At 39.4% G+C, this 17,713-nt stretch overlaps 1 protein-coding gene and 1 long non-coding RNA gene across 5 annotated transcripts in view; one reads left to right on the top strand and one right to left on the bottom strand.

The window, feature by feature from the left end:
- On the bottom strand, positions 1–8,968 carry LOC110402944. The gene is made up of 2 exons (XR_002441408.1): positions 8,846–8,968; positions 1–935 (listed from the first exon to the last, which is right to left on the bottom strand). It is a non-coding gene; the product is annotated as an uncharacterized LOC110402944 (long non-coding RNA).
- KCNJ15 (potassium voltage-gated channel subfamily J member 15) overlaps positions 8,885–17,713 on the top strand; it is a 24,986-nt gene continuing 16,157 nt past the window's right edge. For 3 of the 4 annotated variants that reach the window (XM_021405536.1, XM_021405545.1, XM_021405554.1), the window contains exon 1: positions 9,021–9,225. The gene's annotated coding sequence lies outside the window, so the exon portion shown is untranslated. The other variant, XM_021405578.1, reaches the window with a different exon arrangement.

Below are 17,713 nucleotides of genomic sequence, written 5' to 3' on the forward strand. Positions count from 1 at the left end.
TGAATTCAACATCCCTCTGTTTGCTTTTAATCAGGTATTACAAATAGTAAATGTATTAGTGAACAAAGCCACTGGTGTTAAGGTCCAAATGTTGATGCAATTGCATATCTGACAGATACTTTCAGATACCATACAAAAATGGAGGAAGTATTTAACAGTGATTGTCATGTACATAAATTAGTTGCAAGTTGGAAAGAAAGTTATAGAACAAGCAGATTACTTTGTGTACCTTGTAAACTTCATTTTTGCTAAGCATTCTGTCATGTTTGAAAATAAAAAAATACTGCATTAACAAGTCATATTTAGTATAAAATAGCATGTATTTAGACAGTGCATAAACCATATGACTTTGTGAACTGAACAACATTATCAAGAACAGTAGATAATCAGGCACCAAAAGGCTGATGTTGAAACAACAGCAAGTGTAAAGTGAAATCATTTGAAGACAAATGAAGAAACTGGAAGGAGGGCAGGAGGTGAAATCAAGGCATGGGAACAGCTAAACCTGAAAAGATTATGACGGTGGGAATATTGCAAAAATCAAACAGATAACAGAATGTCAGAGATAGTAATGCAAATGAAACCAAGGTCAGTTAACCAAGAAATAGACTGAATGGGCTGCTCTGAATAGGTTCAGATAAGTGGCCTGGCACCTTATGCAGGGATGTACTCAAACTGGACGCAATGGAGGAACCATCAGCAGTGCTGTTCAGTTCCTGGTGTCTGTAGAGAGCCTGGGAGATGGCAAAAAAGAAGATTTAAAGAAACTTCAAGAAATAATCCCAGGCTTTCTGAAAAAATTAAGGCTTCAGTGTAGCTTTTCTTTGGTCTTCTGTACAATAATGGCTATGTTTTACTGAAGCCATTCTGTTTGCTGCTACAAAGTCTGTTTCAGATTTTCATGCAGCTTGTGCCTTGAAATCTGGTTGAAATCCCTGTAAGAACAATTCACAGAAAATGAATATTAGAATATCAATGGACTACTCATCAGTGTTAAAAGATCATGTTGCAATGAAATTTTCTCTGCCTGCAACTTAGCACCAAATAAAGCTGAAGCATGCTCATAGAATAGACCTTCTGAAACAGATATATTTGCACTCCCAGAGACCTTTGGACAGCTCTAGATTTTATTGTGGCCTATAGGGAGACTGGCTTTTCCTGTCTGTACAGTAATTTTCAGACATATTTTCCATGAACGATAAAATCAGGAGAATGTGTGGGGCTAGATGAGGCCACCTGGGTGCTATGTCTTAATAGCAGATGTGGGATTTTGTTTCGGAATTGTGTTTGATTTTGAGTGGTGCTGATCATCTCTGTTCTCATGCATAATCTGTGGTCTGTAAAGGCCTAAGATAGCATTTTCAAGCATGGGTGCCAATAGTTCAGCATCAATATCCATAGTGTAAGGCTCCTACAAATAGTTTGCTTCTGCGAAATGCACTTGTCACCAACCTACCTAACCTTCTAGTAAACCATTTAACTTACGGCAACGAGTGGTAATGCACATCATTTTACTTTTGAACAAGGTGCTTGCAAAAAGCAAAAATCTCACACAGGAGACATTGAATGTAACAAAATAGATCATTTCTTGTCCTGTTGCTTGTTACAGTGCTGTGTCTTGAAGACCCTACTTAACACTACTTGTCAATATTTGGCTCTGCAACAGAGAGTTCCTGAGGACTAAAACTTTATGATATGAATAGAGAAGTGTCAATAATTCACATTAAAAGATGCATTTACTTATTGCAGTATCTCCCAGTTTGATCTCTCCTGTCATTACCTGCTGCCATTTGCAAGCCTAAACAGCCAAAACCTGCGAACATTAAAACAAGGATTGTTTTCCATGCTTTTAATTTTCTGCCTTACATGATGGATGGTAGTATTTATTATAGCTCAGAGGAACAAAGCAGTTGCTATACAATTTGCCCCAGGGAAGCTGTCCTGACAACAGCCGAAAAATAATAGCCGTGGTCCCTGAAAAGATTTTGCTCAGACTTTCTGAAAGAATTCACCTTTGGGGCAGGGAGCAAGCATGGAAAAATGCAGCCCAAAAGGTCAGCATTTTGCAACACTTATGGCATATGAAAATAGGAGGCTACAGTGGAAACTGTGGTGCAATCACAGTGACAGTGGATGCAGCCACCATCCCTGTGCCATCTTCTTTTCATGAAGCAACCATTTTCTGCCCCTGTAACATCATGAATTATATTTTACTTGCTCTCAAAGCTGAATTGAGTAGGTATATGATAACAACTCTGCTTTCTACAAAATTTGATCTTAAGTCTGTTTAGCACTGCTCAGTCAAATGTTTGCACTTTGCTCTCAGAAAACCACTCTCATAATCTTTTTGTACTAGAGATGCCATGATCTATACTGCAGACAGTAAGCCTGATGATAGTCTTTGTACATATGGCCTATACCTCAGACTCTGTACCCTCCCATTTATTACCTTCTTTTTGTGCGTATTCAGTAGTGTCATAGGTTCTGTCAGTCTCAGTAGTTGTCTATGGGCTCAGTTCATAATCCTCTTTGATAAAGTTTGGCAAAAGTACATGCGTCAGTTAATTTCAATTGTCCAGAAGTTATTTTCCATGAAGACACATTTAAAATACACAAAAGTTCTCATTTAATTTGGTCTGCCTTTTTCATGCTGTTTCCTGAGAGGCCGCCTAGTCTGGGCATCTGAAGCTGGTAATAGTAATGCCATATTTTTGTCCCAGATGGTTACAGGCTTTCACAGCTCAAAGAAATTCAGCAAGAGAAAGTCCAGAGTGAGTATTCTCACAGGACCTTTCATGCTGCTCATGAAAATAAAATTCAAAGAGAAAAAAAGAATCCATTATTTCTCAAGCTGCTCCAAAGTGGAGTTCTGTTTAAACAACATCGAGTTTCAAAGGTGGTGAAAAGACTAACTTAGCTGCTGCATTCTAACCTAGGCTGTCAATGTTAAGAAATGTGTTTGAGAATTAGAAGAGAATTCATAGAACTCATCCTTGGGGTTCAGTGACCCGAAGTATCTGAAATCAGACTGGGAGAGATTTCCCTTCCCCTTTCTGTCAAGCGTGTTGTTGAAGATATATGATGAGACAGTGCCATGAGATATCAGACATTAGTTTTTCTTTGAGTGCCTATTGAAAACACATCAATAAATGAACGAATCCAATGGCTGAAAAGCTTGAGTTTTCCAACATTTCCCAGAAGGATTTCTCGTCATCAGAATGGCTCTAATTGTAACAACTGAAATTCATACACCCCAGAATCATGGTTTGAGGAGAAGCCACAGGAACTCCAGGGGGCTGACCATTATGGATGATGTAGAGGAAAATGTTAGATTAGTTTTTTCCCTTACTAGTGGTTCAAAGGTTCAAAGGTTCAAAGGTGGTTCAAAGGTTCTCACCACTGACTGCTTTCAGCCCTGTTTCTCCCAGAATCCTCTGGAGCAACAGTTCTGGACCATAACCATTGGCCATCTCTTTACACCAGAAATCCTGCTTGTAGCTGAGAATGATTTTCAGAATTGAGTGCTACAGCACTCAACACAGAACATACTTCTCCATGACTAAGGATTTGATCCTACTGCAATGAAACAAATATTAGAACTGTAACTTAAGTGACCTGGAGAGCTGTCTGCTCTTCCTCCTATGAGAAGGAGCATGAAAGTGGTACGGGAAGCATCTTTGCCTGCTGAGGTGCTACCAGCAATGTGAGAAAATCATTCCCACAGAGAGATTTATGTGTCCTGCTGGCTCGTGATGCAGCAAACCGAACATGCACCCACCACAGTCTCAGAAAACAAAGACATGTGGCTGGGTTCCAGGAATTTGAGGTGAATTTCAGCTGCTCCAGACATCTTGACCAGATTGGAGGAAAAAATCCCTTTTGGATCTGAAGCCCATTTTCATTTTCACTCTGGTGTGGAAAGTCAGTTTGAATTTGAATTCTTGCTTATGAATCTGTCCCATCTCTGGGCTAGAACCAAAACCAGAGGAGGCTCATTTCCAGTGTCAAGGAAAATGAAGCCAAAAGTGCATGGGAATGAATGACTTTTCTCAGGGTGGTGTTCCCTCTCTAGAGCTTCCTGACACTTGGTCATCCATTTAAAATCTTGGGCAGTAACATATCAATACTTCTGTCGTCAAGAAGCAACACCACTGGGCAGGACCTTAAAAGTGGAAGATCAGGTTCACTATCCGAGACCGTCTATCCCTACACAGGCGATAGCCTTCATGAGGCTCTGAAACTCTGGGCCAGTCAGATGAAGAATACTTTCTCTAATGCGAAAAGATAAGACACATTTCAGCAATTGCTCTGTTCATGAAGCCAAGTTATTTGAGCTGAAGATGAAGCTTTTGAAAGCACTAACTGCTGTGGCAACATGACTTCCAAGAAGGTCACTGCTTGCTTCATTGAGAACAGAAGTGGGCCCTTCTCAGCCAGATCCTTCCGTGTGAAGCTCGTCAAGTGGAATAAAATCCCGTTCCAATTATGTGCTTTTCATGTGCTTAAATTTCCCTTAGGAACAAGACTGTCAGCCACAACCTCTCCTAATGCAAAGAACATATGGTGGAGGGCTTGTACACAAACCACTGCTTCAAACTGTAGCAGGCTAGGTAATGCACTGTGAATTCCGTGCTGCTGCCACTGTTGCAATGTCAATACAGAGGTGACAAAAGAAAGAAGACGGAAAAATGTGCATCAAGGATCCTAACAGTGCACATGTGCAGTGAGAGCATGGTTACTGATTTCCTTGGAGTGGGAAACTTCAAGTGTCCATTTGTACATACATGCTTAGAGAATCACATTTCCTAAAGCACCTAAGTTTTAACTAATTTCAGATGAATGTGTGTAATGGGTCCTGTTTTATCAAGAACTCTGACAATAAGGAACAGATGAATGTTTTGATTCACAGTTCCCTTAGTTACAAGTGAATACTCTAATTCACAGAAGAAAAATATAAAAAATAGGGGACTATTTTAAAACAATTAAAGAAAACACATGGTAAAGAAAATGCAAACTTGCAGAAAGGTTTCTCTGTGTTTAACAAGATCCAGCTTTGGCTTAAATACTTTTGATGTCTTGTGTTCAAGTGTTCTGGTTTGAAAAGTATATTTTTCTATCTCCATATAAGAAAGTCAGTAAAACTTTAGCTGTAGGGGATCTTCTAAAAAGGCTATGAGTAGGAAAATAAATTTTATGTTAGTTTCTTACTTTTTAATTAAATTCTCTCATGTGCACAGCAATGTGCTTTTTTTTTAAAAAAAAAAAAAAAAGAAACATTTTTAGCAGTAGTAGTTTTAATCCTGGAGGTGTCTCATACTGAATTGCTAGGTATAATTCAAATAATGCTTGAGAAAATGGTATGTGGTCTTAGTTCTGCATCATGTGTTACATTTTGTTAGCAGTACATGAATAGTTTCTCTTGCATTGATTTTATAGTATTTGCGTGCAAATCAAGACACATTTACAGTAATGAGCCCATAGACAATTTAGGCAGTATTCCTAGTGGCTTTTCTACACTTCTATTAACTGAAGGCCTCGGTATTATTGATGCAATTTTTCAAAAGCCTGTAATAAAAATAGAAAAAAATATCTTGTGTAGATTAAGGTGGAAAGCCAGCTGGTACATGCAGAAAACATTAAGTTCCAACAGTTTAATACTGAAACACAAAAGTAGTGTTTCGGCTGCTGAACTGAAATTGCTGCAGAATGTGAAGCACTGAGGATCATGGCAGGGTGCTTCTGGCCTGGAGCCAGCAGAACTGAACACTTTACCAAATTGTTTTGATTCTGAGGGTGCACTAAAAATAAATGTGCTATTACAAGAGGTAAATTTTTGTGCTTTTCCTCCCCTTTTATAAATAATGAAAAAAATCTTTATTTGTCGCAAAATGACTGTAATATTTGTTTTGAAACACTACTGCCAGTGTTACAGAGGGAGTCTGAATCTGGGGGGACTGCATAGGCAACAGCACTAGGCACCCGTGTGATTTCTCTGGGAGCTGTGATCCTCAGTGCTTTTGACGATCTGAGCTAGGGACACAAGGGTGAGCTTTACATGAATATTTAAGTGCATAAAATTACAAAGAGATGTTTAATGGTTCTTAGGTGACATGTAGGCTCAAGACATCTTGATCTTATTTCGTGCAAGGCCCATTTCTAGTTTGCTGTCTGGTTTTCTCTCTTTATATGCTGTGCGTAATGGTTTTTAGCTCATGAATTTGGGGTTTACAGGAACAGCGTATTTTGTAGTGTCTTGATCCTGAGATGAACAGATAGGACTCGGAGTGTCACTATGGCTCTTTCCCTTCCTGGTGTGCACATCCATATGAGCTGAGAACACAGAACAACTGAGGAGGCCAAAGCACTTTTTCAGTAAAAGAACTGAGTTTTGGATTCAAGATAAGTTGGAGGTACAGGTCTGATATGTAGGACTAACTTTTTCTACCACGGTATAGTTTTTTGTCTCTTTAACTAACTGTACTATTTTCCAAGCTCCATACAATCTACTTTGTACATAAGAGGTGAAAATACCCTGAGCCAAGCCTCTTACCATCACGGGACTTCCCGTTCAGCTTTCTGATTGGAGATGTTTGGATAAGTATTTAAACATATCTGTTCCAAACTTTCAAACTCTTACCTCTTGCTGCTATAAGGAGACAGGTTTATGAGCTCTAGTATAGAAGTAAAACTTTAAAAATAGCGTGTGAGTTTACAAATTTTGAAGAGCATGAACTAACAAATTAGCTTGTCCAGGGAATTAGCCCACCTCAGCAGCAATGTGGGAACAATTCAGGAGCATGTGATCACTCACTGGGAAATGATGCTTGTTTAAGATTGTTACTAATAAAGGAGCAACAAGAGCTGAACACAGACAGCTATTGCCAGGCAGCTGAGATGAGGAAACCCACGTCCTGTTATTCCTCATCCCTTCTGAATATGCACTGAGTAATAGACAGCACAGTGAAAGCAGAGGGAAAGTGCGGAATGAGAAAAGCTGGATGATCATTTTGTCTGGCCACAAGCCATGAGATCAACTCAGCCATCTCTTGAAACCTCTCTGTAGCTTTGTGGGAGAGAGGTTTTGTCCTTGTCATTTCCTACTAAGAGCTCTGATCACCCATGTGCTCTCTGCTAAATGGATGGATGAAAACATTCAAATAAAGGTATATAAATTTTCAACTAAAATGTGCAAAGTTGAGAAATGACCATACAACTTAAATTCCATCCTTCTGTCCCATTGATCTATCTTCCAGAATGTGACAGGGATCCACCGCATATTAGCAAAACAGCACAGTAATTAAAAACTGGACTGTAGTGTGTTCGCACAAAGTGTGAAATGCCTCATTCTTTCCCAGTACAACCCTCTCCTAATGACCCTCTACTGCACATGATTTCACAGGCTGCTTGTTGCCAGGGATGCTGATTTGGAGGATGTGTGGGACTAGTATATTAGTGTATTCATATTTGGCTATGATTTGGGCAGTTTCCCAAACTTAAACAGAAGAAAGAAAAGGAAAGTTGGGAGTTTTAACATTGTATAATTCAGTTACAATTAAACATAATTTCACTGAATAGTGAAAAAGAGTTTCTAGTATAGGTGCTTCATCCCATGACATTTTAGAGGGCTCTGCAAATAGAAGAGACTATCTGAAAACAGAAAAATCCATTCACAAACATTTATTTTATAATGAAAACTGATAGGAGCTGTTGCTGTCTCCCTCATAGTAAATATAGAGAAAGAGATACCAGTGTAACAGGTTCATGGACTTGGGGAACAATCCAAGTCGTGTGAAATTCCTCAGTCTCTGGCAAAGGAAGAAAAAAATCTCATCTAACTGTTGTCCTTTTAAATGCAAAACAGCTGCTGCCTACTGGCACTGCCTGAATGCTTACATACTTGACCACATGACAGCAGAATTCCATCCTTTAGTTTCCTATGGTTGCATATCATGACATTAATAATGGCTGTTAATGAATTTAAATGTCTGATTATCAATATTGCTGAGGAAAGGAGAGATTTTACTTTTGCTAATGTACAGAATTGCACAGAATCTTGCTAGTAAACTATTCACCCTGTGCTGATTTCCTTTCCCCTGAGCAAAAGGGAGTGAAGGCAACCCGGCATCATTGTGCCGTGGGATGGCTCTGCAGGTGATGCTGTTGTACTGTGTTGGACACGCTTATTGAGATACGTAGTTCTTGGAAGAATTACCTCTGGGAATATAGACACAGAAGAAAGATATCCGAGGACAACCACATTAGTCCTTCTAGTGCTGCACTGCCTTCCCTTTCACTGCTGCTCTTTTCATTCCGTTCTGGAAATCCTATCGAACACCGGTATGGTACTAATGGCAGTTTACGGGCTCTGTGGACAGCAAGCACTCACACCTCTTCCTCATTCTGCTTAAGGTGCCCAACTTTCCCCTAATCTAATCGGCACTATCTGTGTTTTCTTCCATCTGCTTTTATTTGAGCAGAAAGGCACTGAAGCCAACCCAGAATTAATCATCAAAGAGGAAGAGTGTCATGGTTAAACAGATTGGAAACTTTGGTGGTCAGGGATTTTAGCTGTATCTGTGGCTGCTACAGCTCACTGCATTACAACTCTGGTACAAATGTATTTCAGATGAGTTTCAACCTCCCTTTTGCCAACAGGAAAATGGTAATCAATAACGTTGACTTTTAATTCTTCTTGCTCTTAGCATTATACAACCACTTGCAATCTTATTTATTTAGGCAATAAGGCCTTTAAGGGACTTTGATCAGCTTGGCTAAAGTTTCTTCAAAGATTAACTGACGTTCTTTAAAAGTACATCAGTTTCCTCTTAAGCAGGTATTTACTTACCACGTAACTGGGTGTCGAGTGCTGTGTAGTTATAAAGTTTGCCGGGCTCAGCTGTAGATTTCCTTAAGACATACTGCTGACATCACTGAGTCTCCTCTCAGACTTTTTTTTCTCTCTCTTTCCCCCTCCCTCCCTCTCCTCCCTCTCTCTCTCCAGTCTCTTTATTCAGGTAATTTCAACTCAGACTTATTCCAACTTGTTTTTGACTGACAGTGAGGGAAGGGAGACTCTGATGGTGTTTTGTTTTGTTTTGTTTTAATTTTTTTTCAGCCGTACACACATGCTTTATTGAAAAGACATTCAACCTTTTATAAAAAAGATTGTTTGACTTGTCATGACGATAACATCTAGTAAGGAATCTGAACATTGCTCTTTTACAGGTAAGAGGTATTTGTCAAAAATGCATACATGCTTAACAGTACCTTGGATACTGTCTGGAAATGAAATCTAATGAGTAGGTTATTTTCCTATTTCTTTCTTGTTTTGGTAATTTCAGGATTTAGAAACTGGCTGTAGAAGAAAAATCTGTTTATAAGTTTCTACCTTCTTGTGAACTTGGAGATACAGCAGTTTAGCAATGATACAGCAAAAGCTGTCTTGGTTTGGTCTTTCCACTAGTGCAAGTTCCTGAATGTAAGGTTTGCAATGTATGTGGCTGATATTTTTGTGTGTTGGGGAGGGGGGCTGGATCTAACTTTGTAAATATTTGCCTGCCAGATACTTTTTCTTAAAGAAATATATAGCACTTTGGGGGCTCTTAAAAGAATGTCTTTCAGTCAGTTCTTCTCTCTTTTTCAGTGCAGAAATCAGTTTTAGTTAACATACTAGGAATACTTAGAACTTTATCCAGTCCTCATTACCTGTCTGCATAAGAAAAGATTATGTAAGTTTTCTGTGGTAGCTACAAGGAATGTAAACATGTCTGAGTTGGAGAACATCATGCATTTTCTTCCAAATTTTGCATGTCTTCACATTACTGCATTATTGTTTACAACAGGTTTGTCTTATCCTCAGTAATCAGAATCCGAGCCCATGCTGAATACTCCCCTCTTCTTTAGTGTAGCTTGTTTTTGCCTCCTTTTTTATTTTCTCATAGGGATCATGCTTTGAAGAGATGCACAGATAAGTTCCTTTTGTCCCCATGATGTGCTGACTGCAAAAAGGAACAAAGCTGGTTTTCCTTTGTGAACCAGGAGTATCTACATTACTTTTCTACTAAACTTGTTTCCGCGCTTGCCTTTAGCTGTCCTGCAGTTAAAGGCATTGCTAGGGTCTTTCTGATTATGGTGTCTGAGTACCTATCTACCCAGCCTTTTGTCTGCATTCCCTGTGGTACTGTTAGCTGTGATTTCTTCTCTCAAAATTAGGAGGAAAAGGGGACAATTTGCTACTACAGAAATGTCTTATTTTTTTCCTATGTTGTAAAATGTCACTATGCTCTCTGCGCTCTCTAATAATCAGTTTATAGAAGGGGGGAAGCAAGCCTGGAATGTAACTTAGCGCAGCTGGTTATACAGTACAAGCTGGCATTGCTTTTGTAAAGCAGAATGTAGACGAGACCAAAAACTTCCCCAAGAATTTCATCCTTGTAAATGAGGCATGGCCTAGAGACAAAAACAGCAGCAGATGACTTGGGCTTCAGTCTTCCAGCATACATACAATAATACTTCAATCCTGTTACTTTTTTTAGAGTTTCAAATGAAAACAAATAGTTCATTTTTACCCTGGTTCCTCACGAAATGAAACAAACAAGTCATCAACCCACAGCCCTGATCAGAGATGAAATTTCTGTTTGCCCAGATTTCACTAAAGCAGTCTGGAATATTATTCTCTCCTCCTCCAAAGACACATGGTTACATGGACAGGCTGTGTTCTTTGGGAACAGGTAGAAACCAAAGCTGCGAAGTACCAGATGGTACTCTTGTGAAGGGCCAAGAAAAACAGAAACTTAACTGTTTTGCATGCTGAACCTCAGAACATTTTCAAATAAATTTTGATTCAGTTTGCTTCCAGGAAAACCAAAGCTAATTACAAGATGATATTTTTCTTTTTTTTTTTTTTTTTTTTTTTTTTTTTTTTTTTTTTTTTTAAATCTAAGGAGGGAAAAATTCTTTACCTTTGTTGGCTGTCCTGTGTGTAAAAACGTAAGAAAAAAAAAAATGTTGGCTGGAGCATCAAACAGTTAAAGTCAAACTTTTCAGTCCAAACAAATGCACTAAATGTTAAATGTCTGAAAGCTACCTTCCTGCCAAACTGTTCCTAACCCCTTGGAATGAGACAACATTCATGACTTATCTGAATGAGTTACTACAGGCTTGAGGCTCATATAGCACTCAATGTATTTTTTTCATTGACTTGGTAAATAGCTTGGCTTAAAGTGCATACATGCTCCTGGGAATAACAGGGTGCAGTTCAAACAGGAAGCTCTCTTCTATTGGCTGTACATGAATTATACCGCCTGCTCATTTTAAATCTGTCTAGCTTGAATGGTGTGAAATGCACGTGTATGGCAGCCAAAACCAGTGGATACATTACTAATTGGGCTGGAGGAAGGAACAAAAATGTCCAATAATAACCACAGCATCTTTCTCACCTCCTAAGTATGAAATTGTCTTTGCATGACTAGCACACTTTGAGGTTCATGGCAAGCTAGGGGTCATGCTTAGGCAGAAAAGTAACAAGAGACAACGTGAGCACTCTAAGTATTATCATCCTTTACTGGGCAAAACAAATACTTGAACAGAAAGAGGGTACGTATATTTTGGGAAAAGATATATGCAGTCATTTTTACCTGAGGGGAGAAAAGTGGTAAATTCCATCTTCCAGTGGATCCCTTCACAAAACTTGTCTGTCTATGGTGAAAGGCTGAAATCAGACTGCTAGGGTACAGGTTGGACCCAGAATATATCTCAGGGAAGTACCATGGTGCTATGCAGAGTTCCTATGTCTGCTGAACACCATTGGAGATACTGGGAAGCCTTGCAAGCTTTTAGGCTCGAGAATCCCCTTGGCCTCCACACTCATGTGATCTGTTTTGCTTCATTGGTGTCAGTGGTCAGTGCCACTATCCTTTAATTTTTCAATGATTCATTTCAATCTAGACATTTTGTTACAAATTCCCTTCCCTCCCCACGTTGTGTCCGCTCAGGCATGGGCAAGGGCTGCCTTTCTGTTGCCTCCCAGGGTGGCTTCTGGATTAAAGATATCTTTATTCCACTCAATTCAAACTAGCCCCTGCAATTTGACCTTCAGGCCATTCTGCATTTTAGCTGGCTCTTAAGGTGGAGGAGAAGTATAAAGCTTGGGAACAGAAGCTTTGTGCCTCTAAAAACCTCATTTGACATCTCGTGGGTTTGTTTTTCTCATGGATATTGTCAGATAGAGTTGTCCATGCATAGGAAGACTAGATATGCCTCATTTTCTTCATAAATCAAAAGTGATAAAGTAAAATAAGTATTAACAGGAATAATGGTATGGCCTGATTAGATTAATCTACATTGCTTTAACTGAGGTGATTCATTCTTGGTTAGATTGGAGCTTGCAGAATACCTCTCTAGTTGTACACTTTGAACTTTTCCTTATCTAAAATTGGCACTTTTGGATTGAGGCTATATGATAAACATGTTTGTCTGATGAATAAATTACCGTAATCTGTAATGAAACAATATAGGAAATGGCATACATGCTTAGATGACTTCACAGGAATATTCTTAGTATGAACTGATCAAGAGAAAAGGGGAAAATTTCCCTTTTTCCTCCCCTGAATTACGCAGCCTGACCAAAAAAGAAAGATTTCAACAAGAGGTGTTTCTGTAATTTTCTGATCACTCATAACTTTCTAAGTGTTTCTTGTTTTCTGCCTAGTGATTATCCTACTCGAAGCTTCTTACCCTTTCTCCTGTCCTTACTCCCACTAATTCTTATGCCAGCTCTTCTCTTCTGAACCTCCGTCCTACCTTTCACCCAAGCAAACAGGCTTCAGTTTCCTGCAACCTTATCTAGCAATAGTGCTTCCTGAAAGTTTCCTTCCTTAAACACTCCAGCATCAACTTATCGACAGTCTTCTCTCTCCACAATAAACAGCCAAACCACAGCTAGTGCAGCAATGGATAAAAGGTGTGCTTTCTGTGACTTTCACAGTATTTGAGCAAGGCTGGTTTGTCTTCATTCACAAACTGAAGATTTATTAGCACATTTGAGGAGGCGTTTGATTGATACAGAACACTCAAAATTCTAATTTTCTTGGGCAAATGACAAAATATTCATGAACATGCAAAGCATATGATGGAAAAAAAATTAGTCTTTTAAGGCAGCATTTTATTTTATTACCCTCTTGGGACTCGTTAACATGTACACTTAGTGGCATCGATGGTACATGGTGGTTGGTCTCTTGCCTGTTTCAGGCTTAATGATTTTAAATCACAACCTTTGTTTAGCTTAGACTGGGTAGAAAGGCAATAGAATCACAGAATGGCTGAATTGGAAGGATCACTAAAGATCATCTACTTCTAACCTCCCTGCCATGGGCAGGGCTGCCCCCCACCAGCTCAGGCTGCGCAGGGCCCCATCCAACTTCGCCTTGAGCGCCTCAAGGGATGGGGTACCACAGCGTCTCTGGGCAGCCTGTGCCAGGGCCTCACCACCCTCTGAGGAATGTATTTCTTCCTTATATCTAACCTAAATCTCCTCCCTTTTAGTTTAAAACCGTTCCGTCTTGTCCTACCACTATCCGCCTATGCAAAAAGTCAGGCCCTCTCCTGTTTATAAGCTCCCTTTAAGTACTGGAAAGTCTCAATGAGGTCTTCCTAGAGCCTCATCTAGACTGAACAAATCTGGCTCCCTCAGCCAGTCTTCACAGGAGGGTTGCTCCAGCCCTTTGATCATCTTCGTGGCCTCCTCTGAACCTGCTACAACAGATCTACATCCTTCTTGTGCTGGGGGCCCCAGTCCTGGACGCAGTACTCCAGATGGGGCCTAATGAGGGCAGAGCAGAGGGGAACAATCCCCTCTCTCTCCCTGCTTGCCATCCCTCTTGTGCAGTATACAGTTGACCTTCAAGGCTAAATGCACACTGCTGGACTGTATCAAGCCTTTTGTCCATCAGAACACTCAAGCCCTCTGCAGGGCTGCTCTCAAGTAGCTCTTCTCCCAGTCTGTACTCATGCCTGGGTTTGTTCTGCTCCAAATGCAGCACCTTGCACTTGGCCTTGTTGAACCTCATTAGGTTCTTGTGCGTGCACTTTTCAAGCCTGTCCAAGTCCCTCTAGATGGCATCTCTTCCTTCTGTTGTAGCAACTGTTCTACTTAGCTTGGTGTCATCCATAAACCTCCTGTGGTGCACTCAGTCCCACTGTTTATGTCTATAAAGACATCAAACAGTATTGATTCCATCTGTGAGTTATAAATTAACATAGTGAACATCAACTCATGGGTGCTGGCCTTCAGCATGTTGATTACCTATTGTGAAATATGCTATCTAAAAGGTGCTGAAAGCTCTTGTCAAGGCATAAAAAAGAATCAAAGACTGAAATATTCTGCAGTGTGAAATGCCTCCAGAAGTATAGAGGTGAATGAACACAACTGATGCAGGTGTGGGAAAGCTAACAATGTCATTAATGTCTATGTATAATGGGCAAACAAAAGGCTTTAGATCTGGTTCTTGTTCACACTGTGGCCCTTTAACCTTACTCTGGGAAATGTAGAGGCCAGAAGGTGTTCTTCAGCTGGTGGCATCATACCATGACTGTCATGCTGCCAAGAATCCTTATAATGTACCTTATTTTTCTACATACCCTTGCTCTTCCTGAGCTAATTCACTTCAGGCTACAAACCTCACTCCCTTTCCTCAGTACAGACCACAACATTATTGAAGTTTAATCCCAGGTTTTTAGGAATGCTTTGTCCTTGAAGTTCATTCCTGGCCAGTTCTATTGCTGCAGCTATGCATTATACATATATATATATAACATATTTGGAAAATAATATCTAAAATTTAGTGTTGATTTCTTTTTCTGTCAGAGTAAAATAACCAAAGCTATGACGTGATCATGACACAGAATAGTACTTATTGGTAGTAAATATCCCTCTTCTACCTAAGGTCTCAGGTGATAGGGAGCTATTATTTTTATACCACTATTATTTTAATAGTGTTTATATGCCAAAGTCCAATAAAACAATGCAGCAGAATGACCGCAGTGATATATTATCCTACTACACCTAGATGTGAGATTCTGCATTTGCAGATATATTTCTGGCTGGCAAAAAGTGAAAATGTAAGATGGGGAGATTTTAAATGCTGCACTACATCTTTAGAAGTTTTAAATAATGACTAAGTGTTCAAGAAAAAGCTTTTGCTTCTGTTTGCTCTAAATGATCTTAAGAAACTTCTGAACCATCCAAGTTGCTACATAAAGACTGAAAGTGTCACAGAAGCCAATAACTTCTGTGATCACACTAGAAACTGATTTAAGCATGTTACTAATAATACTATATGAGCTTAAACATTAACACCGGAATCCACAAAAAATGCTGGGATAAGGATTGGATCCTCATTCCTCAGCCTCAGAAGAAAGCAATGGTCAAAGTTTTCGAATTTGCCAAGTTCCTAAAATTCCAGGTGCTTTTAACAGAAATAAACTGGTCCAGTTCTTAAGTTTTGCTCACCTTGGAGACAAGACTTTGCTCTGAATGGCTCTGCATTAGTCCTTTCTTCAGCTGGTTACTAGCTCTGTTTTGCTGAATGAGACCTTAGGCATGGGAAAAAGCAGGAACATATTTGAGCAGCACTATAAAAAGGGAACCAGTAGTGAAAAACAGTAGTAGTGGTGATAAAGTTGTAGGACGTTAGTGGGTATGAAAAAGCAGAGCTGATTACTTTCAGGGAGGTGCAGACATCATTTTTGGAGGTATGAAGGTAAAAACTTCATGTATGAGGAAACTCTGCAGAGCAAGCAAGATGAATGCATACTTTGGTAAGGGATGTGGCAACGCTGTATATGCTGACGATATAGACAAGCAAGTTGACACACAGAATGTCATTGACAAGAACCTGTAAAACAGATCAGACAGATCCCTGTATCTTGTTTTAGATTCCTGGATAGTTTGCTTTTACAGAAGAACCTTGTTGATCTGTTTCAGTACATACATTCTTCTATAGTAACTAAGCTATATGTTTGATGGAAACAGTGCACTGGGTTATTTAATCTTGTATTTGATTCAACACCACACAACTGACATGGGATTTAACCTGAAAAGCTTCATCAGTATGAGTCAGATTTACATATATTTATTTAGGATATTCCAGCTTAAGACATGCATATGTATTATATCATTTATATATGTAACCACAGTTCTAAGAAGTGTGGGAGTACCTTCACATACACTGGAACAGTTGATTTCCACACAAGAAATAAACTTGCCACTTCTCAGAACCTGCTTTGCAGGTGTAAGATAAGGTAAATCTCAGCTGTTTAAAAGTTAAGAGTTCTGGTATCAGATCTTAGGGCACTGCAGGGAGAAGGGCACCTCCAGGCAGCGAAGAAGAAGGGGCAGACAGAGTGGACGTGTCCAACTCTCTCCATTGATGCTGGTGCCTTGAGAGGACTAGCTCAGACTACACAGAAACCTTTTAGATTACTAAAGTGAACAGAGAGGAATTTCAGCCTAAAGAGTCCAACAGTTGATCTCACAGCCATTCACCTTTAGAAATGGCTCCGTTTGGTGGAGGTTTGGAAATGAAGTTTGAACTACTGTCTCACAGAGATATTTCTAGTAATCTCAAATTTCCAAGCAAATTTTTAGAAAAGCAAGTCTCCAAGTTTCTTTCAGACAAAACTCAGATAAAGAAGAAGCATCCAAGGTGTGACAAGGTAGCCAGAGCCTTCATGGAGAAGAGATGCCTCCTAGAAAACAAATCATTTGTTATCAGTTCTAATGGAAAACATAGTTTCTAATCTGATTATGTTATTTCTCATCATGCTGTAGGTCCACAAAGTGGTTTGCAGTGAGCTGAACAAAGAATAGGAAAATTTTAGATCTGCTCTAAATCATTTCAGATCTAACAGCAAGTACCACCAGACACGCTAGGTGAACACGATGACAAGCAGATGTTTGTTAAAGTTGGAATTTTTCTCAAAACAAGTGCATTTCAAGGACTTATTTCGATAGTGGTGAGGGGGAGAATTTTATATATGTCAGATGGGAAGCTGATCTGGTGTCTAAAACATGAAGGGAATAAATATCCCAAGGAATAAACTCTGCTCTACTAGGGCAGTAGCTGTGAAAAGGTTAGGCTTTATAAGTGTGAAGTAAATAGATGTTTCCACTAATAAAGAGAAACATTACAGTCAAAATAGTAGAGAATATACTTTTTTTTATGCTGGAAGTTTCAATGACATACCCGTGAGATAGATGAGGGCTATGAACAAGACACTTATTGGAAAAGGACTAATTAAAGAACTGAAATTCTGGTTGACTAATACGAAGGTTTTGGAGGTGCTATGACATCAGGTTGCCTCCAGACCAGATATCTGAACCACACAGCGAGTGGAGCAGAAGCAGCACTCTCTGGCAGAATATATCCTTTGGGAAAAAACGACTTTGACAGGGTTTCACCATAGCAGTGAAAGAAGGAATTTTCTGTATTGTCACTAAGCTGCTAGTTGTCTGGTGGAGTCACAGTTTCTGGACTTTCTAACAGTGGCAAATCTTAACTTCATTTGAAACATGCTGTTGCAATTTGATATATCCATAGTCCTGATTAATCACTTTTGCAATCACTTATCTTCAACTGTTGTCTACAAAATATGAAACATAGTCAATAACACTAAAATATCATATAAACGTCTACTGTCTGGTTACACCATATTT

Source organism: Numida meleagris, chromosome 1, assembly GCF_002078875.1.
Source record: "Numida meleagris isolate 19003 breed g44 Domestic line chromosome 1, NumMel1.0, whole genome shotgun sequence".
Classification (NCBI taxonomy): domain Eukaryota; kingdom Metazoa; phylum Chordata; class Aves; order Galliformes; family Numididae; genus Numida; species Numida meleagris.